General features: G+C 35.2%; 1 protein-coding gene and 1 non-coding gene across 6 annotated transcripts in view; both read left to right on the top strand.

Moving 5' to 3' along the window:
- Positions 1 to 18055, top strand: part of Dgkb (diacylglycerol kinase beta) — a 617161-nt gene that overhangs the window by 477766 nt on the left and 121340 nt on the right. The gene's annotated exons all lie outside the window — the stretch shown is intronic.
- Positions 16395 to 16527, top strand: LOC138810261 (small nucleolar RNA SNORA2/SNORA34 family). Its single transcript, XR_011367068.1, has one exon. It is a non-coding gene; the product is annotated as a small nucleolar RNA SNORA2/SNORA34 family (small nucleolar RNA).

Raw genomic sequence — 18055 nt, forward strand, 5'->3', positions numbered from 1 at the left:
ATGGGGCCCTTAGTTCAAGCCCCAGTATTAGCAAGAACAGATAAAAAAAAAGTCAGGCTGGAATCATAGTTCAGGTGGTAGAGGACCAACCGAGTAAATATGAGGCTGTCTGAGTTCAAACCCTGGCAGTAGTGAAAAAAAAAGGAAAAGAAAGCACTACATTTTTTCTTATGGAGAATGATTTAAATTTATGTCTCTTCTGATAAAGTCCTAAGTCCTAAAGTCTCCCCTACCAATGCTTCTTTTTCAAAAAAACACATAAACTATTTTCTTAATCTGTGTCATTCAAACTATCTGCCTTTCTTATTAGAGTAGTAAGAGATGTAAAGATCAACTAGTATTAACAAATTCATTTTTAGATTTCTTGCAAAATAAAAGGCCATGGCTTTCTGAATAAAGCTCTTATGGAATTTAGAAAGAGGGACACTATAAAAATAATGGCTTTCATAGAAAGTAGGAATGAGACATATCAGTTTATATTGGTACAAGTTGATGATTATAAATTAAGTTGTCTACAGTCAGATGCAAGTGAATGCTAAAATGTGTTTGTTAAGCAATTGAAACAATAATACAATATTCAGGAAGGTTTAGTATTGTCCTGTGTGTCATGTAAGTTCTAAGTCCAGAAGCCTGACAGCGTGAGTGGGGATTGAAGAGTGCTTCCCAACAAACCTGCTGCCTCCAGAGTCCAGACACACGTTATGCTGAGGTTAGAAAGACATTCACTGTTCAATGTATGATACTGAACATCAACAAGGGTTCCAGGGTAGTAAGGAGAAGGAACAAAAATGCAAGGATGCAAGAATGCATAGTCAAGTGGTTTGGGTCAAAGCAGGGTCCAACTGATCATTACTTCAGGTCTGACTATTCCAGGAGCTGAGAGCTACTAGGAATCATCTTGAAGGAACAATTCAGTTCCCAAAGTAAGATGATTGTTCCTGCTCTTGGGAGGCAACCTCAGGTCCGCTCAGGGATAATTGCTCCACTTAAAGGGAGATGATCTCATTATAGGGTGATCAGCCTGCAAGGTTCCCTGTTTCTAGCATCTTTCAAATATCTTTCTCTTATCTTAATGGCTTCAGTCTTAAAAGGGAACAAGAAACAGTATGTAATGTTTGAATTGTCCAGTCTTTTTAGACAGATACTCCTTAGGTGATTAATGCTAAGTGAGTTGAGCAGGCATCTGACACAAAGTTAATGATAGCAAAGGAAACTGCTGAAGGCTCAAGTGAAGAGTTCCTGTTTTTTAGCAAAAGAGCCTTTCAAGTCCTTACAGCTGTTTAGCCAAACGTTGTACCCAAGGTGATAATGAGTTCTCATAGCTTAGTTGTTTCTTCACATCACCCCTCCCAGCTTCCCAGTTGACCATCAGAAAATCTCCTGAGCTAGTGGAAAGTAGGAAATCATTGCATTATTTTTACACAGTATGCCAGATGCTCTCTGGAGTTAGAGAGAAAAAAAAGATAGAACTTGCACCAAATTTGAACAACAAATAAAATATGTGTAAGATTTGAGGTGTTCTCAGAGATATGCAATAAATGTATCCCATTGTCTTATTTGAAAAGTGCTCCAGTATTAGCAGCAGTATTTTGTATTAGAGGAATGTACTGTTTGTTCTTGGGTCTTATTTCAGATTTCTTCATTAACATATATTTTGTCCTTTTGGTTAGTGAGGACTATTCTTCTAATGGGCTTATTCTTTACATTTTTTTTTTAAAGATTTTCTCTGGGATTTTTGTTTTAATTTCTGCTGTTTAGATTTTGAATATTTTCTGTGTTATCTTTGCAAACATTACTTTTCATCCAAATGTTCATATAAAGTCAGCCATCAACAAGAAACTATAACAGGTGTTTTTGTTCTTGAGAAAGCCAATGAATATGCTGTTTATGGTAGATACTGAAATTCAACTTCCTTTGCAAATCTAGAAATAATTCTGTAATCTAAAACAAGGCAAACAAACAAAAATGAAACAGATTAATTTGTTTAGGCATAAAAATTGGCTTAGGCTAAGAAAAAAATTGACATATAAAACCCTTCTGGTAGACTTTCATAAGTAGTTTTAGTTACTCATAGTAATGAGATAAAATGTTTGATAAATATGCATTGTCCTTGGTATGCATGTGTATGTGCATGTTCATGCTGAAGCACAGAATGACGAATCATTGAACACAAATTAATTTATAACAATTTTTTCTGACTTCATTACCTTTGCTTTGACTAAATGTCATCCTTCGAGAATTATGTATTTTTCAGATTTTGTCACTATTCCTCCCCTAGTAAGAACGTATATAGAGTGATGCCTGCCATACTTATTGAATGACTCAATGTCAAGGTTGTCTCTTGTAGCAAATACACTCATTTATGGACCAAGAGACTATAGCTTCTGAGAGCATATAATAAACTATATTCCAATACTGTATTGCCTTTTCATTCTTAGTTTAATCTCATTTACCTTCTGGTTTTATGACTTTCCATGAGATATGTGATTTTAAAACAATGAGCCACAATATTCCACAGATGGAGTGGGGGGGGTGGGAAGGGAGGAAAGTAAATTAGTGTCACATTAATTGGTTTAGTTTACCCACATTTCTCATCTCATCCCAGGCTAAACATTTCTTTTTCTAAGTTGGCAATTCCTGATAGGCAAGTTTTCTTGGTGTGGACATTGAAGGATATGGATTTTTTTAACATAAGCATTAGTGTTCTATATCTAATGATAAGTTTAAAACTATGAGTTTTGTGGAAAGGGGAGAATAAAATATATGTCTTCAAACCAATAAGGACATCTCCCTTGGCCTGAACTTGGTCAAGTTTGTCTCATAATCTATGTAAATGGGGATAAACATCATTACTTTTTTTGTACATTTTTATTGTAAAAACACTATACAGAGGGGTTACAGTTACATGAGCCAGGTAATGAGTACATTTCCTATCGAGCATTGTTGCCTCCTCCTTTGTTTTTCCCCTACCATGCCTTCCCTCCCACCTCCACAACTACCTCTGCCCCAAAGTTGTAAAGTTCGTTTTCAACAGTCTTGTACATCTAATTGACTAACTTATATACAAAAGTTACCATCTTCTTATTGCTTTATAACACTAAAAAACACATATAAAACTTCCCCTCTTCAATATTTGAAATACTTCCAACATTTTGCCCACATTTGTTAATGAGAGGACAAAGGTCAAGGGGTTATTCCCCAGGTATGGTTCCAAAAGCCCTTCCAGGAATAAATCCTGATACCATAGAAGAATAAAAATAAATAGGATCTATATTTCATCTTACAAGAAAGTTTTCTTTTTTTCTGATTATGATTAAATTAATGGAAGTCTTAAGACTTGAAATTTTTAATGAGATCTAACAAATATAATCAACTTTTCTAGTATTATCATGCTTGAAAGATACTATTATACTGGTTATTTCTGTACTCATGTATTGCTTTTGATCAAGGGAGAATGTTAGAACAGCATCTTTGCTTTCTTTATTCACTTTGGTTTCACATCTGACATCTGAAAAGTGTAGTAGCCATCATACTGATTCCCTGGGACCCATATGAACAAATCACCATGGCTACTCCCCAGTGGTATTACAGTGGAGTCCAAGTTACCTTAGAAACCAGTGGAAGCTGTACTTGTTGCTCTTAGATTTTGGGTGCCCTCTAGAAGGTAAAAGGCACTACAGCTAGTGCACATAGTGGTTTATAGGAACTCTATCCTAAATAGGCTCTATGGAAAGTATGAGTCATCTAGCAAATTAATGACATTGTGAAGTTCTGCCTGCTGGGGTGAAAATAAATTGTAAGAGAAGACAGGGGACAGGTAATAGGCCCTAGCCATGCTGTAAAACTCTTCAAACTGGCACTGACTGTGTGCCAAATAGATGTGACAGCAACTGTCAACAAGATCTGTGGCACTTTAACATAGATGCAATAAAAGAAGAAAATAGAATGAGTTGTATGATTTTGTTTAAAGTTAAGTGTTGTCTGCTTTTGAAACAGCTCATTCTAGTCAGAAGAGTGGCTAGTCCCTGGCTGATTGCAGGTCATTTGCATCTCTCAGAGAAAATGCATGATTTCAAGACTTTGAACATGAGTTCTGTTGTTCTCGCCTGTGCAATTATGGGTGATGATGTTGATGCTTCTATTTTTAAATTAAAATAAACATCTCTCACAGGGTTAGACAATGCATGTCTAGGTTCTCATAAAACAAGGAATGCATAATCATTGTTAATGTTTTTTGCCACCTTGTAGTATGTTTCAGTCACCTCCAGTGGCATTGCCTGTCTTCATGGAAAACACCAGGTAATTTTTTGTATTTGAAATAGCATAACCCCTTTCGTTTTTTCATTTCTGTGCCAGTCCTTGGGCTTGAATTCAGGGCCTGCGCATTGTCCCTTAACATTTTGGCTCAAGTCTAGCACTCTACCCTTTAAGCTACAGGTCTACTAGCTTTTGGGTGGTTAACTAGATAGGAGATAAGAGCCCACAAACCTTCTTGCCTGGGCTGGCTTTGAACCACGATCCTCAAATCTCAGCCTCCTGAGAAGCTAGTATTATAGGCATGAGCCACCAGCTTCTAGTTTAAAATAACCATTTAAAAATCATTTTCTATTGTTTACTTTCCAGTGACAATGACCTTATGTCTTAAATCTTACTTTATGTACTAAAAAATTCATGTGTATATATAAAATATTCATACAACTCTTTCCCCATAAATGACAGTTATAAACTGATTATGCTTTTATTAACACTTTTTTCTCAATTTAGTTATGATCTTGATTAACTGATGGTTTCTGTCTTCATTAAGAATTGTGTAGGAAGAAGTGGCGCTATGACTCAAGTGGTAGAGTGCTAGCCTTGAGCACAAAGAGGCTCAGAGACAGTGCCCAGGTCCTGAGTTCAAGCCCTACAACCAACCAAAAGAAAAAGAAAAAGAAATGTATAATATGGACAAAACTTTAAAAATTAAATTAAATTTGACTCAACTCTTGAATTTAGCAGTCTCATTACCCTTGTGCTAAATCTGTTTATTTTTAATGCTATAGATAGTATTAAAAGCATTTCATAATATGTCATGTGTACTTAATGGACAGATAAATGAACAATCTCATTAAGACTAGAAATGTCTATGTACACATAAGTCATTTCTTTAATAGTTTCAAGTGTACCCAGCCACTCAGCTTTGTGACAGTCTGTCCCCTCATTAAGCCTACTTGTCCAAATGTCCTTTTTGATGGTTATGAAATATACCAAACATGATACCATCTCAGAGTCTTTGCATTGCTATTCCCTCTGCTTGGAAAATTTTTATCTCAGATTTTCATGTGACTTTTCCTTTTTTTTTCAGGTCAGTAGAAACAGATCATTATTAAAATATAATTTCTTGCAAAAAGATTTTTCTGATCCCCTATCTAGAATATCATCCTATCTCCTTTTCTCTCACACATATGATGAATATCATATGTAAAAATATAACCCCTTGTTTTCACTGTATTTGATGATGGTATAATTTGTGGAGGGGAAGGGAAAAAAACAAATTGTTTAAATAGGGATACAGGTGGACCCACTGCAACAGTGAGATGTACAAAACTTTATGTTGAGAAATGGAACTTTACAACTTTGGCATAGGGAGGGGGGTGGGCGGGGGGGAGGGGTGATGGGAAGAAATGGAGGGGGAAACAAAGGAGGAGGCAACAGTGCTTGATAAGAAATGTACTCATTACCTTGCTCATGTAATTGTAACCCCTCTGTATGATATTTTCACAATAAAAAAGAAAGAAAAATCCCTGAACACCACAATGAATGGCAGACAGAAAAATGCTTATTTCATGGATGCACAGTTGGTGAATCTTAATAATGCATTTAAGCACTCTGTCAGATGAAGAAAGTAAACATTACCATAACCACAAAAGACTGCAGTCATATACTCCCCATCAATCACCTGTATTCTATCAACATTTAGAAATTTTACCCATTTTTGAAATTTGTAGACCTTGAATCACATGGCAATATTTGCTGTGTCTGACCTCTTTAATTTTCTACTTTTTATATTCCATAGCATTCATAATGTTGGTGTCTAGTGTTTCTCCAGTGTGCTCTTATTATGTCTGATGTCATGAATACTTTTCTTGACCAGCTTCGAGTATACATGGAGAAATAAAAATTTCTAAGTCATCAGGCATTGATAAGTTTGGCCTTTGGTAAGTACTGATAAAAAATGGTAAAACAATTTATACTCCAACCACTTGTGCATGAGTGTTAATCTGATAGTGTAGAAATGGTGGAAAACTTTAAGAAGTGAAGTGTTATGGCAAGTCCATTGGCCACTGGTGACACTGCCCTTGAAAATGATAAAGTTGGTTTTCATAGGAGCTATACTTAGTTCTTATGATAGGTCTGTTGTAAAGGCCCAAGTTTGACCCTGAATCTTTCTTGGCTTCCTGGCTTCTTGTCTGTGGTGTAATTTCTTCTCTCACACATATTTCCACAACTGTAAGATCATCCACCATTAAGTTCTCTTTAGAACTAGGCCAATATCCACCCCAGGCCCTGTATCCTTCAGAATTGTGAGCTAGGAGAATATATTGACTCAAGGTTGTAATTCTACCTTCTTGGCAAGCAATGATCAGGAGATGGCCTTGGGAGTCCAACTGGAGCATAAAAGTTTATGAGATTTCGGTCTGGGAAGGTGGCTCAGTGGTAGAATGCTTGCCTTGCATGCCTGAGGCCCTGGGTTCGATTCCTCAGCACCACATAAGCAAAAAGAAAAAAGCCGGAAGTGGCGCTGTGGCTCAAGTGGTAGAGTGCTAGCCTTGAGCTAAAGAGCTGAGGGACAGTGCCCAGGCCCAGAGTTCAGGCATCATGACCGGACCCAAAAAAAAAAAAAGTTTATGAGATTTCATCTCAACCAATGTCTGGGTGTGGTGACAAACACCTATCATTCCAACAACTCAGGGAGGTACAAATAGATATTCATGATGGCTCAGACTGAGAATAAAGAGAGACTTATCTAAAAAAATAACAAATGCAAGAAAGGTCCTCAGATTGGCTCACTGGTAGAGTATTTTCCTGGCAAATGCAAGATAAGGCCCCTAGTTTAATCACCAGTACAAAACAATAACAACAACCACAACAGACTGAGCTGAATACACCTTATGGTTTATTTTTGTTTTTATAAAGTTCTCTAACTGTAAGGACTTCATTATAGAAAAGTAGACTGGTATATCAGACCCAATAAAATTCAGTAGTTATGGTAACACAATTACCTTGATAAAGCATAGTCAGGTGTGACATCTTTACACATTGCTACTGATATGCCCAGAGCTGCATTCTAGTTGTCTTCTAGTTTTCTGCTGCAGTTGTGGTAACTTTGGTCCAAACCCCTCCTGTCTACACCATGGTTCTCTTAATGGAATTTGCTATAAAGTTTATATAGCATTTTTTCCAACCATTCACATATCTATTACTGTACATTCTGTCTTATATCTCAAAACCTCTGGCTGTATTCATTTCAGTCTGAAGCCCTACAGAGCCTCTTTCCATTTTATTTATGCCTGAGACAAAGCTACAAGCTTTCTAGGTCACCTGTTCATAGATAGAGGAGACCAGTGTGAGTATACTGCTTCCAAACCCAAAGTCTTTGAATACTGCACTTCTTCATGCTGGGAAGTACAACATACAAAGCTTAAGCCTTTCCCTTAAGAGAACCTGTTCTAACATGCTATAGACTACCAGAAAAAATATAAAGTTCAGTCCTGAATCATCATAGAATTTATCTCTCATATTTGGGAAAGTCAATGCCTTCCTAAGTTCTCTAATCCACATACAATGTATTTCTCATAATTGTTGATAATTATTATGAGGCCAAATCTGGAAGGAGGTAAATAATGAAATTATTATCAAGGTGTTATTGTTTTTGTTGTTGTTTTTGGTCTCAGGATCCCACATTTAGCTTAACGTTTATTGAGGACCCCATAGAACTTTAGTTTATATGCGTTCTCTGTGTTATAATCTACTCCTTCAGAAATTAAGAGCTGGGAAATTATTAAAATGTAACTATGTATTTAAAAGTAATAATAAATCTACTACATGCTAATGTACAAAATGCATATTTAAATGACAATATTTTCCAAAACAGAGCAAAAGTTAGCAAGAAAAATTTTTTTCTATCTTCTTAATGTCTAGCTTAGAAGATACATCCTATTGCTGGTATTTGCTTTGCCATAAAACCTATGATACTACATCGTTTTAGTTGAAGTATATGAAGTATATGCCACTGTAATATGCATAATTGGAAAAGACTGAAAACTAAGACTTTTAAAATACTATAGACATCATTTTGGGCCTATATCAAAAGTGAGCAATTAATACTTTTAAGGTGAGTTGAAACTGGAATATGAAAACAGGTCAATGAATTTTTGTACTATAACATAAAAATCTACATGTATGTCATACTATGAATGGGTTTCTTAACTACCCATGATTTTATAACATCATGAATTAATTAGTAAGAAAAATATCAGTTCTCTGTGTAAGATTTTTAAATATCAACACAGCTAATTATACTGTAAAAATGGCACTTGTTAAGTTCAAGTGCTTGATGGTAAATATAAAATTTTGAAATTCCTAATTTTTAGTTTAAAGATGAAAGTATTTCTGCAAACAATTATTAAAGTCTACCAAATAGCTAACTCTTAATAACTATAGTTTTAATCTCTATAGCTCTTCAAAGTTTCAAAAAAATGCTGCGTGAAAAAAAACAATCACAAGGATGTATTGGTGGATGAATGGATGGATAGATGGATGGATGGATGGATGGATGAATGGATGGATGGATGGATGGATGGATAGATGGATAGACAGAACAGACAGATGGATGGATAAATGGATGAGACATACTGTGGCCTTTTGAGTACTGGGCAAGTGCTTTACCACTCTAGCCATACCTCCAGACATTGCTTTAGTTACTTTTCAAAAAGGGTTTTGGTCAGTTAGCTGACCACAGTCATCCTAGCAATGCCTCCAACATAGCTGGATTACAGTCATAGGCCCTGTTCCCAGGTTGGTTTGTGTTTGCAAATTCCAGGGCTTGAACTCAGGGCCTTGCACTTGCCCATTTGGCTTGCTTGCTCATGACTGTTATTCTTATATTAGAACTGTGCCCTTAGTCTGGCATTTTTCTGGTGATTGGAAGTGGAAACTCATGAGATTTTTTTGCCCAGGCTGACTTCAAACCACATGTAGGTAGAATTACAACTATGCTCACCTCCCTGCTTATTTATGAGATGTGACCTTGCTAACATTTTACTGTGTTGTGCTATAACTGGAATTACTGCTGTGCACCATGCACCATTTTTCTTTGTATAGGTATGATGATTCAGTATGTATCAAAAGTGTTTTATTCCTATTTCTCATTTCAGCACAAAGAATATTAAAAAGATGTACTCAGGAATAAAGATTTAAGAAAATTTGTATTTCTTTACCAATAATATTTTAAGGCTTAAAAAAAAACCCTGAAATTGTTGGCAGTGAAAAATGCGTTAATTACTGGTACAGTTTCAGTGCTGCTTGTTTCCTGAGAGGAAGAGAGAAGTTTTACCCAGCATTGCTTTTGCTTCGACAGTGCAAATGTCAAAACGGGGTAGGAAAATTGTTCTTATCTCACCAGTCTGAAGGTTTGCATTTCAAGAGCAGCTGACATAATGGATCAATGTGACTGCAGACCAGTCCCAATGCCCTGTAAAGGAGTTAGTGGAATCCCATTTAAGCCTCTATGTTTACACTAGTGCCTGTTGTCCATGAATATAAACTCATTCTGACTCTCCTTTCCAAAATGGATAGAAATAAACATATTCCTTTATGCTTCACAAGGAAGCCCATATTAATTTACTCCAGAAAATAAACACATCATACACTGCAATTGTACCTGTAATGGGTACTGCTGTTTGGTGAGGTGTAGTGTTGTCTACAGTCATATACCACAATTTATCCATATTTCATAGGTGCTTAACTGGTGTCATAATTGGAAATATACTAGAGACCACTGACCCTGCTTTATTTTTTAATTTTATTTTATTGTAAAGATACTGTACAGAGTATACATGAGTAAGGCAGTGAGTACATTTCCTGTCAAGCCTGCTTTCTTTAAATGCTTGTGAGTGGGGGGGGGGGGGGGGTCTCATTAACTGACCTTAAATGCAGAACAAGAAAGCAATGTGAAGGGCTGGGAAAGTGGCTCAGTGGTAGAGCGCTTGCCTTGCATGCCTGAGGCCCTGGATTCGATTCCTCAGTACCACATAAGCAAAAAGAAAAAAAAGCCAGAAGTGGCGCTGTGGCTCAAGTGGTAGAGCGCTAGCCTTGAGCTGAAGAGCTGAGGGACAGCGCCCAGGCCCAGAGTTCAGCCCCACGACCTGACCCCCCCCCCAAAAAAAAAAGAAAGAAATCAATGTGAAGTATATGCCAGTTACCCATTAATAACTTAAGAAATCTTGGATTGCTTCCTCTTCATCTTCTGTGGCAGTTCTGGATTTTCTATGTCACTTAGTCTGGGTTCATAAATCTTTCCAAGCATCTAGAGTGTGTCCATATCAATTATCTACCTTATGCAAATGTATATCATATGAGTCTTCTTCGGGAGCCCTAGGAACCCATGCCACGTGAACTCTCCAGCTCTTGCAGTTCTTTCAGTTGTTCCAGTGACAGGGCCACTCCCCTTTTAGCACTCCAAGAGAATTTGTGCATTCTATTTCGGGTGTGTTGGTGTTTGACCCTCAATATGTGTCTGATTTTCAAGTGAAGTAATGAAAAGACAACCTGAACAAGAAGGGGCCCAGAAAGAATTTAGAAGTTTCAGATTCTCAACTGCATCTCTCTAGACAACTCTCAGGATTATAAAATTGAACGGGAAACTAGATTTCACTCAATTCTGTTGCTTTTGTAACTAAGGCTATATGAGTTCTGAGCGTGGTCTCATAACTCTTCTTGCTTTTTGGCTACAGAAAATTAGATTTCCTTTTATCTTGCCAAAAAGGTCCTTTGGTTTTCATTTTTTGCCTAGAATCAGTAATTAATCTGAGTGATATTTTCTTCAAATCCATTTGAAACATGGAATTCAAGATCTGCTCTGTGCTAACCCCTGCAGATACTTAGTGAATAAGACAGATAGGGCTTTGCCTCTAACAAATTATGTCATTTAATCCTAGCCACAGTCTTGGAAAGGAACTAATATTTTGCCACCTTCAAAGATAAAGAAACTTGGACCATTTTTCTCAAATCATAGAACAAAAGAACATGAAACTGTTATACCTCTACTTGTGGAACAGAAAAAAAAATGTCACTGAGAAGACAATGTCCTATGTGTCTAGCTTATTCTAGAAACAAGATCTCGTACTATTCCAGCATAGTTCCCAAGGGCTTTCTTCTCTGCAGCCTCTCACCAGTGTTATAATGCCTATTCCTCTTTCATGTCCTGACTGTCATCTGTCACTTTCACATTTACTTTTAGGCTTAGCTGATCACTTTTAAAATATAGTTTGAAGTTTGTAGTTTTGTAAGTGCTTAAATCTGAGGAATATTGTTGTATTAATCACGGCATAGATAGTATAATTCATGAGTTAAAGGTTAAGGACATAGCTGACTAGCACAGTAGTCACCTCAATTCCAGCACCTCAATTACCTCCCTCCTCTCCCCGCCATACACACACAATCATTGATTGAAAATATTTAATAGTAGTTGAGAATGTGATATAGAATTATAAGAAGAAAGTTTGTTATGAAATTAATGGTTTCACATTATTATTCTATTTTATTGACATTTTTGTGCCAGGCTTGGTATTGAATTTAGGGCCCGGGCAATGTCTCTGAGCTTTGTTTCCTCAAAGCTAATGCTCTACCACTGGAGCCACAGTGCAATTTCTAGCTACTTTGGGTGGTTAATTGGAGATAAGAGTCTCACAGACTTTGCTCCCTGAGCTGGATTTGAACCACAATCCTTAGAACTCAGCCTCCTGAGTAGCACGGATTACAGTTATGAACAGAGTGTGACTATTATTGTATTTTTAATATGGGCATGTAGTTAAATAGATATAAAGATAAGATAGACAATCTCTAAAACATATAATAATGAAAACTGATGATCTTTAAAACGAGATTTTTAGCATTAATTTTTTCAGAACATCTAAAATAAGTTTGTATTACTTTTACAATATCCAAAAAGTTCAAACCTTTTTTTTATTAAAAAAGTATTTGTTTTTACCTTAAAGTCTGATATTAGATTCTTTAGACAATTTCATTGATAAATATGAACTGAAATGAAATAAACACCCACATAATTCAACAGGGGAATATTTGAATGGAAGAAAACAAAAGATCTCATACAAAATTAAGTCAATATTAAAAGTTTAAAAAAAAACAGAAAAAACTAGGTAAATTATTTAGATGAAAGCTCTATAGAAAAGTAAAACAAATTACTTGCTTTAAATGGGCTAATATTACTTTTATCAACTAAATTACCGATACTGTATTTTAACTGTTTCTACAGTTCATTATCGTTAATTGATGATTAATGCTGTATATGGTAAAAAGTTGTGTTTTATTTTCACATATAAATGAGTATATCTCTTTAATCCTAAGTATTCTAGTTCTTCTCTCCCATATGCTTGCGTAGCAGCCAGTCACTCATCTTTCATTTAGAACATCCTTTAGTCTTTAACCTTTACTATTATCGAACTCTCTTCAATTAATATGCCCAGTCACACATTAGAAATATGTTAAAACTTGAATTAAATGTCTTGGATGAAACTTGTAATGCCATATCATTTTCTATGGAAGACTAATTAGTTGAAGTCTGAATATACTAAATGACCATAAGCATTTTCCATACTGTTAAAAGTCTTTTCTGTTTTGGAAATGAGAAAGAAATGTAATTTGAAAACGTGAAACATATTAGCTAGCAGATTCTACTATACACACAAAATTTTGCACATCTTTCAGTTATTTGTTTATATCCCATAGTAGTATGCCAACATGATGTGGCAAATTCAAGCAGAAAGAAGGATGAAAAGACAATTAAATTAGTTGTTATACTAAAGTAATTGATTGCCTTAAATGAAGAAGTACTAGCAATAAGGGAAGTCATATACTAGTGACATCAAATCTTGTTGTAGATATTAGAAAAGTTTAAAAATTGCAAAGCACTCAGTGGAAATCTGATCAGGAAAATGAACTAGGGCACTAGAGAAGCATATTTCCAGTGTCTGGTAGGGTGAAGGAACTTATTTATTAAGACAAAACAGCATGCAATCATAGTGCAGTTAGCTCCTTACTAACTACTTACCTGTGCAAGTCTTTCATTACTTTCTTTCCTGTGCAATGTACACATTTGGAAACATGTATTTTAGGTCTTTTTTTCTCGGGATTGAGCTGGGTTCAATCAAAATAGTAACCAGTGAATACTAACCAACATAATGAAAATTTAACCAGTGAAAGTTTGTGGGAAAAAAAATGCCTAAGGATGGGAAGGGTGGCTAAAAACAATCTGTGAATGTCCCAAGGATTCATATATGTGAATCTTTATAAACATCAAGGTTACAGTTTAAAAAAATGAGAATAAGCACCTAAATTTTACATATACTTCTAAAATCTGTACATTGAATAGTAATGTACAAAGCTGATGTGGTTCCCAATATGAAGAAAGGTCATGGCTGGCCTAGTTCTTAGGTCAAGAATCAAAGTGGCCAGTAAGTATTTTATATCAGTGCTTCACCAAATGGGCTATCCAAGCATCTTGAGAAAGACTTGTATGGATTTGTGGGAGCCCAAATTTGAACATGGAACAGCCATTTACTGAAATGGTTAATGTTGTATGAAACATGTGTCTTTTGTTTGGTTGGTTTGTGGCTTTTTGTTTTGGTTTTGGTTTTCACTTGTATCACTATTATTATTATTTTGTGTATATGCCAGTATTGGGGCTTGAAATGGATCTGGGCACTGTCTCCATGCTTTATTTTGCTCAAGGCTAGCTTTCTATCACTTAAGCCATGGCTCCACTTCTGGTTTTTTAGTGCTTAATTGAAAGCAAAAGTCTCACACTTGTATGGGCTGGCTTTGAATTGTGATCCGAAGATCTCAGCCTCCTGAATATCTAGGATTACAAGAGTAAGACACTAGTGCCAAGCAAGCATGTATTTTGTTGATACCTATTGTCAAATTAAAAAAGTTGTTCAAAACTCCAGCTAAACTCTTACAAAGTTGATGAGGACACCATATTAATCAGATGTGCCCCACAAAACAAAACAAATGTTAAAGATCTTATGTTGAAATAAAAGGAAAATAGTACAATATGACAATATTTCACATGAAGTAATGATGAGTTTAATCTTAAACATTTAAGTTTTGGCTGATTTGATTGTTCTAAGCTTCATCTATCCTCTCATTTTCCTTACATGTTCATCTGGTTTCACTTTGTTTTCTTCACACAAACCAACATGATCCATTTGTTTAAATATAACATTCTGTAAAAACAAAGACAAAAGGGTGGCACTTTAGTGATGTTTTGTTAAGAACTAGACAAGATATGTACTATTGTAGAACCTTTTAATAATGACTGTCTTCTTGTCTTTCATGTCAATTTTAGAAGTAATTACAGAGATCAGATCTCTATTAGTATCATTAAAAATAGAGATAGAAGCCATGTGCCGTGCCTCATGCCTGTAATCCTAGATACTTGAGAAGTTGAGATCTGAGGAACTCAATCTGAAGCCAGACCTAGTAGGAAAGCCTATGAAATTCTTTTTTTTTTAATTTAATTTAATTTTATTTGTGAGCCTATGAAATTTTTATCTCCACAAAACTACAGAAAAAAGTTTTTAAAGCTGTAAGTGGAGCTATAACTCAAGTGGTAGAGTGCTATCCTTGGACCAAAAAAAGCTCAAGGACTGTGCCTAGGCCCTAAATTCAAGCCCTAAGACTAGCACCAAAGAATAAAATTAAGATAGACACTAAAATGGTTTTATGAGTGAGTGAAAAGTCATAGATAGCACATTAATAATCTCCATAAAATAAACTCCAAAATTGAAATCTGTCACTATTGCAACTGTTCTATATGCCCAAATTAGACCACGTTGATAATATATATGGCTAAATAATTTCCATTAGGCTTAACATAGGCCTACATGCATGACCAGACACATTTTCTACTTTATTGAATAGCTGAAGAATTCCATAAAATTTCCATTAAAATTCACAGACTATTGAAGGACACATCTTATTTTTTAGTTTAAAAACTGAAAACTCAAATGACATTTACAAGCTGTAAGCTCACTACTGGACATTAAATTGGCAATGCTTACCTACCAGGGGAAATATGAGTGAAACATTGGCTAGCAAATGAAAAAAAAAAAACAATCTGTTTGGGCTGTAATATGAAACACCAAACCAGCCATTTCTTTTTTCTGAAGCTCATCTCATTACCTGGCGTTCTGAAGCAGAAAACTAGATGTAAGCGAATGCTATGAGGCTTAGCACAAAGTAGGCTGTGGAATGCTGTGTATTATGACAGAAAAATCTGGGAATATTGCAGAAATCAAAATGCTCTTAATGGTGCAATAAAAAAATCTATAAAATGTTGCAATATAAACATAAGCTGTCTTACATGAACTGGATATAATCATACTAAATTAGAGCAATGACAGCCTCAAAAACTAAAAATAAGAAGAAAATTCAATGGAAAAGTTATCATTTGAACTTGAATCATACATATAACACATAAAATTTACTTTTAAGGTAAAGACTTACAAGTTGATTTTTTGCATATGTGTATGAAGTCTTGTTTACTTTAAATGAATGTGTGTATGTGTATATGTGTGTGTCTTTGTGTGCGTGTGTTCTCTCTAGACAGCAAACTGTGAAGGTAGTATAAATAACTGGACAAAACAGTAATTAAAAAGCCTATTTTTGAATCTAGCATTTTATTAAAGCTTTAAATTATATGTAGATGTTTACTCTCTTCCTCTATTAGTTGATAAAATTTTCAATCCTTGAGTGCTTTCCTGATGGTAAAAGGAACATTTAGAAGCAAAATGCCTGAAAATTAATCAGTGAGCACTAGGCTACCTTCATTGTAGGAAAACGAGGCACCATCTAACGATGTCATAGCTAAAGAAATGACTGCGTTTATCTAGAGCAAGGGCTGCACTGTAAGTGACAGTTGACCTTTGGAATTTCTAATCCTCTTGTGGATGACTGACTTTGATGCATATTAGGTAACAAAATGCCACCCTGATTCCCTAGGTGTATTTCAGCTTGAATATAGTATGGTGCAGCTGGATGAAGTAAAGTTTAATCCCAGCAAGGAAACATCAAATAGGCAAGAAATAAATGGAAGATAAGAAAGAAGAGTATTGGCCCTGAATCAAAGCCAGCAGTTTGGTGAAGCTGTTTTGGTTTCAAGCAGGAGCCTAAAGAATGTCTTTCTTGGTCTGTTGGCCATTTCAGAACTTAATGTAATGGTCAGTTCATTAGAAAGAAACATTGGTTAAAAAAAAGAAGAAGAAGAAGAAAGAGTAGAAGCTGTATATAATCAAATTAGGAGGGAAAGTGAATAAAAATTCAAATAGCAAATTTAGCAAGTAAATTATTCACAAAATTTGTCTTTTCTTGCTTTTGCCTTTACTTTGTTTATTCACTGATAAATTATATTATAAAGATGGAGAGAATAGCAGCACTGCAATCTTTGTGAGAAACTACCTAAGTCTGTTGTTTCCGAATGCTAAAATATTACCACTGGGGTCCTAATGAAGAAAAGAGACATTCTAAAACCTCCTTTTTGAGAGAATATGGAAGTCTCTAATCCGTGAGCCTAACAAGAAGAGCAGTATGCCATATGAAACATCTCATCTAGCATACCTGATAACTAAGAGGGCAAAAGTAGCCTCCTTTTCCAGATCTCTATCTTCAGCCACATGGACCAGCCATTTTTTTTTTTACTATCTTAACTAGCTATTTATAACCTCAAGGAGGGTTTGTGTGTGTGTGTGTGTACACACACGCGTGAGTGTGTGTACATAGGAAATATAAAACATGAAAGATAAAAGGAAATAAAGAGACTGAGACAAAGTTTTGCTTGACTAACTTTATCCTCTCACTGCTACATGTTCTAGTCAAAAGAGATATTTTTACTTTGCTGTTAATGTTTAACGTTTGATTTAAAACTTATGATTTTTAGACTTTAGAAATATATTTATAAAATGGTACATGTGTTAAAACAAATAAAATGCGAAATATCACAAACAGATAAACTACAGAAAAGTGCAATCCTTTATTTTTAAAACCTCTGTGATTAGAATCATGACAAATATATACAAATACATTACAGGCTGTGTATGCCATATGCAACTGATGCCTAATAGTAAAGGAAAGCTAAAACCCAATCAAATCTGCATCTAGTAAAATGATTTCCTCAAGAAAACCCATCTGGCTTCAAACAAATGTCATCTTTGACTGATAAACCAACGTCTAATGAATTTCTGTGTGGAGTGAGTCATTGAATTTGACAGCCACTTGCTCTAGTTGAAATAAGGTTTCTTAAAGTTCATTTCTGATCATAGAAATAAGACTAAGCAAAATCAGGAAACTGAAAAAGAGTGAAGCCATGGAAGAAACATTATTTAAAATAATGTATTTGTTAAAACTGCTTTCTAAATATCTTTATGAAAGTTTATATGCTTAGTATTAAAATCAAAGATAGCAAGTGTCAAAAAAATAACAGCACAAAATGGTCTACTGCTGGAAGGAAATGTAGAGATAATTCAATGACAAGATTTGTCTGACGGTGCACAATAGTTTTGTTGAATAATTGTGTATCAAATAGGCTTATAATGATTGATTACTAATAAAATAAGTGATTATTCATACATACACCTTTTATACATAAAATAAGGGACAACTTGGGTGATTGTGAGTGCATTTGTATATGTCAATAGGCAAACCATTTCATAAGACCATTCAAGAAAAACCAGTTTGAAGATGAGAACCAAAATAAATGAATGAAATGACAGAAATG

Source organism: Dipodomys merriami, unplaced genomic scaffold, assembly GCF_024711535.1.
Source record: "Dipodomys merriami isolate MVZ:Mamm:240054 unplaced genomic scaffold, mDipMer1.0.p SCAF_5, whole genome shotgun sequence".
NCBI classification, from domain to species: Eukaryota; Metazoa; Chordata; class Mammalia; order Rodentia; family Heteromyidae; genus Dipodomys; species Dipodomys merriami.